Below are 6,252 nucleotides of genomic sequence, written 5' to 3'. Positions count from 1 at the left end.
ACAATGACGGAACAAATAGTCCCCTCCAGGCACGCTTTGAAGTCCTGAAGTCCTCAAAGTCCCTAAATCAGACGGAAAAATCTTCCTTGAACAGTCTTTCTCAGCTAACACAACCTAAGATGGCTGGAATATTACCTCCATCACAGCTGACTCCGAGGATCTCCACTTCGTTTTGGTTTAACTGGGGTTTTCTTTGGCCAGCTCCAAATTGGAAACATTCTGTATTCCTAGAGAAAGGATTCCTGCTTACCCCACAGCTTGGGTCAAACTTTCCCATTAGCACAGACAGGTTTTCTTCCCTATTGTTGGTAATTCATTTTAAGTTTCACTTGCTCCTCACTCAGTGTTTGCAATGTAAATGGGAAACTTTTCATTCAGAAAGACCGAGAGGAGGCATTTACTCTTCCTGGGTGTTTCCTCACAGTCTTTTTTTAGAAACACCAGTGGAAGTTTACAAGTATTTCTGGTCAACCAAAAGACTCAGAAGTGCTGACTCCTTTCACCACCTGTAGCCATCCAACCACATCATCTGCACTTCTTCCCTGAGAAGCAGGGCCTACTGGCTCCACCGCGGGATGGTTTGCCCTCTCCAAAAAAGAGGGTCTGGGACTGCGGAGCTGAAGCTGTTGCAGCTCTTCAGTGGAGTGTGGAAAAGCCCAGCCAGCCACTGTCAGCCAATCTTACTTTGCAACAACAGCAGGTAAAGAAATGTGTCCTTCCATGGTGCAATTCCCCTGGGAACACCAGACTCTCCTCTTCTCATCAGCCAGCCCACAGAGGTTAGAAATCCACCCCTAGTTTTGTGATCAGCACCACCTCGTTGTTGCAAAGGAGGTGGATGTGGCCCCTGGACACAAAGGCTCCTCTTGTTGGACAGGCAGAAATGCACCATGGAAGGCACAGACTCACACAAAGGTGACTGGGTTCTTTGGGAACAGAGAAAAACTCTCAGCAAGGTGATTTTTGTGTGGTCTGGTCAGCTGTGGCAGGAGAAGACCCAGTGCTGTGGCTTCATGTGGGATATCGTGAGTTACCAGGGTGTATTTCTGCACGGCACCAAACAACAGCAGCAGGAAATCCAGCTGCTGCCTGTGTGCCCACACATCTGCCTGATAATCCTGATGGCTTTCAGGAGGTTCCTGCTTTCCCCTCTCATCCCAGGAGCTGTGGGATGGCATGGGAATTGAGGGCAGCATATCCCACAGGCTCCATTTCACTTGGGTCCTCTGGACACCTCTTTGTTCACCTCTGTGCCTCGTTGCAGGAGGAAGTTCAGCCCTTTCAGAACAACTTCTGGGCAGCATTTATGTTTTTCCAAAGGCAAACACTGCTGGAGACAGTTACTGCGTGGCAAATCTTTGTGAGGGTCCCTCAAAAGCTACAATTAATATTAATGGCAAATCAAACACCATCCATGAGAGTCACTCTGGTGTGACAGGCTCAATTTGCAGCCCATGGCACCTTCCCATTCAGCACCTTAATATGGAGCTGACCTTTCCAACAGCTCCAGGAGCGAGATCAGCCCAGCAGGATGAATAATGGAAGAACTGTGGGTCACCCAGTTGTCTGCAGTGGTCACCAGGGAAGGTGTGGCTGTGGGTGGCTGGGGTCACGCCTGCCTGGCTGTGTCCCTTCAGCTCCCCACGACCCCTAGGGTAGCCCAGGGTGAGGCACGAGCCCTTCCTGGTTCCCTCCAGGTCTCAATTCACCTGCAGGTCCTAGCAGCTCCGAGCAGCACGGGGAACTTGTCCTGAGTCCCAGGCATGAAAACATAGCAGAGCAAGGCCATGAGGAGGCCACTGGGGCTTCTCCAGAGGTTCCATTAGAGTTCTCCAACAGAAGCAGGGCAGACCCTCTGGATGCCAAGGAAAAACATGTATTTTGAGGAAAGGAGGAGGATGTGGGGCTCTGCAAGCCCCCCTCACAAGCTGCTCTGATGGAAGGACGTGCTTTCCGTGGCAGTGTTTGCTGAGGACACAGCCCTGGAGCCTTCCCTCCCAGGCTCGTGCAGCACTGGCTGTGCCACGCTGCCTCCTGCCTTGTTTTGTTGCCTGGTCTCAGTGCAAAAGCAGAAGTTTCTTCCTCCATATCCTTGGGAAGCACTATTTCATGGAATGCCAAGGGATGAGGCCGCCCTGAAGCCCCACAGTGAGAGCTGGAGGGCACAAGGCAGAGTTTGCTCAATGGACTGAGTGCCTGACATCTTTATCATTAATAAGGCAGAAGATCTACTCAGCATCTCTAAATATGGGGGCATCTATGGGAGTGGCACAAGAGGGAGGCAGAGGTCCCAGCATTTATCCCCTGGTACAGACAGCTTGGTGAAGGGGAGAACTAGAGAGGTGGAGGACCCAAACTCCAAAATTGTAATGACTCATCATCCATCCTGCCCAAACCAACCACATCAACTTTCTCCTCAAGCTGTCTGCCAGGGAAGAGGAAGCTCTTCATTATCCTCCACGCTCCCTCCCCCACACCCCCTGCACGAGAAGAAACAGAGGAGAGATAATGCTTGAAAAACCATTAGGAAAAGAAAAATAATAATAACATGGAGCTGTCTCCAAAGAGCTGCTTCCCTTGTGTGGCAGGCGCCTCCTGGATTAACCTTTTGTATCTGCAGAAATGGGGAATGAATAATTGAGCAGCGCAGGCATAGCAGCGCTCCCGTCCCGCACACGGCTCCACAGCTGCCTCACAAAACCCTCTCCAACGGGGCCTTTTGATTGAGATGGGTACAGGGGGAGAGTCCTGGGTTGCAGTGTATTCTATTACCATCCTCAGGAGCTGTTGAGATCAGGTGGGGCAGTGTTTCCTTGCCTCCTCCCCCCAGACTATCTTTCTGTTAATGGCCCATCATTGTCCTGCCGAATCACTCAGAGATAACTCCCTCTGGACTATCTTCTGTTAATGAGCCTCATCAGCACTTGGCCTCATGACTCATTACCCCATTGTGAGATGCTCCACCCAGAGGGAGGAACCAAGCATTCCATCCTGGATATAATCTGAGACTCTGAACACCAGACACAACCTTTCCACTGGATTTCCAGAAGACAGGAGCTACACAGCCACCACTGGACTTTCTGAGGAAGAGCAGCCCCTTTTTCTACAGGATCGCTACTTCAGGAGGACTGCGGCCACCATTCTAGCAGACTGCTACCACCACCCTGACTAACAGGGTGCCAGGTTGTATCCTGACTCTGCCAGTTTAACCCAGTGTTATCCACCTTTATTGTTTCCCCCCCTCCTTTTATTTCCCTATTAAATTGTTATTCTGACTTGGTGTCTCCCACTAGATTGTTTTCAAACTAGTACAGGGAGGCAAAGACAACGAGCATTGTTCTCCTCATGTGTGCAAATGTAAATCTGTCATCGAAATTATCCGCAGCAACAAACCCGAGGCGTATCCAGTGGGTCTCACCAACGCACAAGGATGGTGCTGCAGGCAGGCAAGGGATCCTCCCCGAGCTTAGTCCACCAGCACAATCCAGGAAGAAGTTGGATAGTTCCTTCCAAACAGATCCTGATAGTCGGATTCCTTCACACAGATCCAAGTGCAGGATGAGCTCTGAGCAACCTGAGCTAGAGGAAGGTGTCCCTGCCCATGGCAGGGATGAGCTGGAGGAGCTTTAAGGTCCTTCCAACCCAGGCCATTTAATGATTCTATGATTCCATGTTGACCTCAGTCCTTTCTTTTCCCTGGCTAAGACACATCACTAAGGGATATTGCCTTAGCCCCTGGCGAGAACTCATTCCCCTGTCCACACCGAAGTGCTTGCAATGGACGACCTGAGAGAGCAAAAACTCAGCCCTGGAAGAGGACAATCGAGAAGAGGCCAAGTGAGTGAAGGCTGGAGACACTGGAGAAGGAGAAAGCTTTCTTTGGAGTTCCTGTTCCACTGGAATTGCCTCATATGTTGTGGCACAGATCATCCCATGCCACCAAGATCAGCCTTTGGGCTGACAAATTGGATGGGGATGATTCTCACCTTCCTTGCTCTCCTGAAGAGGGGGAAGGAGCCATGAATAGAGTGCCCCTCTGGTGGCCCCACGCTGCCCTCGTGGCTCTGTACTGGGCACTGGCACAGCGGTGTCAGATCTGTTCATGCCAAGCCATCTGTTTTAGAGTCCCAAGGCTCTGGTACTGGAGTGTGTACTTTGGCTGCCTTCCTTATCCCAGTAACTGCAGAGGCCATGCCTGAGCAAACCGAGCACAAGTGTTCAGGAGGAGGTGTCAGGGCTGTCTTTGGGAAGTATCAGAAACCTCTGTTTGTCCGAGTTCAGCGTCCCCACTTCGCAGATCAGCGTGGAAGAAGGGCAGGGAGACCCTGTGCTCTCCCTTTCTCCACAGTTTTCCCTTCAGGCAGCCTCAGGTGCGTGGCTGTAGGATTGGAAGCTGCACACCTGAGCATGGATCTCCCCACCCCAGCAGCTTTGCCCTGTAGCCCTTCGGGCCCTGGTGGCCTGGGCTTTCCTCAGGGTGCACAGGAGATCCCGCTCTAAGCAGATGCTCTGCCCTTGCTCTGACAGGACAAGCAGTGCCTTTCCCACCATTTCAGGAAGGCCTTTTCCCATCACCACTGTGTGTGATCCCCTGTGGATTGAGCTGCACACACACGTGGGGCTGTCATGTGCTGCTTCCTGTCCCAAGAGACTCAGAAGCTCCTGGCATGCTCTTAATTAATGTAGGGACATATCTGTGACAGCATCTTTAACCCTGTGAGACCTCTAACCCCATGGCACCCTGGTTTTTCTGCACCTTAACAGAGCTCCTTTGGAGACGGCAGTCAGGAATGATCCCACAGCTTCCCGGCCTCTCCTCTCTGCCCATTCCTCATCTGCCCCTTGGGAAGCACCCGCGAAGCCCATCTGTTTGTGCAAGCCTGGTGCTTGTGTACACAGCCCTCCCAAATCCTTGGGTGGGCATTTAGAGGGCCACGGGAGCAGGATGTGAGTGCTGACCCAGGATGTGGAGGTGGTGAATTCCTGAGAAACTGCCTCCTCATGCCCAGCTGGTGGATGTGTAAATGGCAGCTCTGGAAGGACCATGAACATGGAAGAAGCTGGTCTTGAAAAAAGCCAAAGTGTTTCTTCTTCTTGTCCATGAATTCTTGGCCCAGACAGAAGCCTTGGGAGGTCAAGGGACAGAGCTTGTCATGACAGGTGGGGACATCCTGAACACAAGTAGGAGGACAGATAAAGCCTCTCCAGGGCCAGATCCTCACGTACAAGGTCTAATAAAGGTATGGGAAGCTCTACCAGCTGAGAAGGATCTATAACACTGGGCTTACCCAGAGAGCCCTGAGCATTCCTGAGTTAGTCCCCTGTGGAAGGAGCAGAGCTCATGTGCTCATACACCACATGCTGACTCTGATTCATCCACCGACTGCTTGAATCCCCAGAGCCTCAGTCCTTGCAACGCAGGAGCTGTGCCAAAGGTAAAGATGGGTGAAACACAAACTCCTCCAAAGGCTGCTTGGACTCATTCCAGCCAGCAGAGAGTGGCCAGGTAAAGTCTTCACCATCCAGCTGGAATTGTTTATCTTTCTTTCCTAGTATTTGTCATTTCTGCGGTGACAAGTCCCTCTTCACCAGTGTCAACTCATTAGGCCTGGTAATGACAAGCCCTACTCTTTGTCTAATGAATTCTTCTAATCCCCATTGCCATCAGAGTCTGTTTACCCTTGAAAATACTTATAATGGTTTCATCTGCCTCTAATTCCCTTTTTTCTTGGTCAACATGGCCGGGATTTACCTTCATGATTCTTTATTTCTAGAATTCGCACAGACATAGATGACAGAAAAGGGAGAGATAGCACGTAAACACAGGATTGCTGCCAAAGGTTTTTTGCTGGCCCACCAAGTTCACGGACTTGCTTTCCACCTCTGCAAATAAGAGCCAAAATCCTGGAATGAGCCACAGCTGAACCAGGCCAGGCAGCCTTTGTTTGACTCTCCAGGTATCTGCTGGGGAGTTCCTGGGTCAATTTAGGATGCTGCAAACAAGCAGCTCAATTTACTCTGAAGGAGTGCTTGACCTCCACGTGGAGGGTTGATGCCAACCAAGGAGCAAGGCAAAGAGGTTGATTCCACCTCTGCCTTCCCAAGGATGGCATCGCTTGGGAAAAAGCATGAGCTGGTTTCTGTCCTGCCCACAGCCCACAAAGACGAGGCTGCAGCCTTAAGGTGCAGCAAGGGTGGCGTAACTGCACATCTGGGAACTGTGGTTACGGGCTCTGCTCCCTTTCTCCTGCC

Source organism: Corvus moneduloides, chromosome 10 (genome assembly GCF_009650955.1).
Source record: "Corvus moneduloides isolate bCorMon1 chromosome 10, bCorMon1.pri, whole genome shotgun sequence".
Lineage (NCBI taxonomy): Eukaryota > Metazoa > Chordata > Aves > Passeriformes > Corvidae > Corvus > Corvus moneduloides.
Note: the sequence above shows the minus strand (reverse complement) of the source record.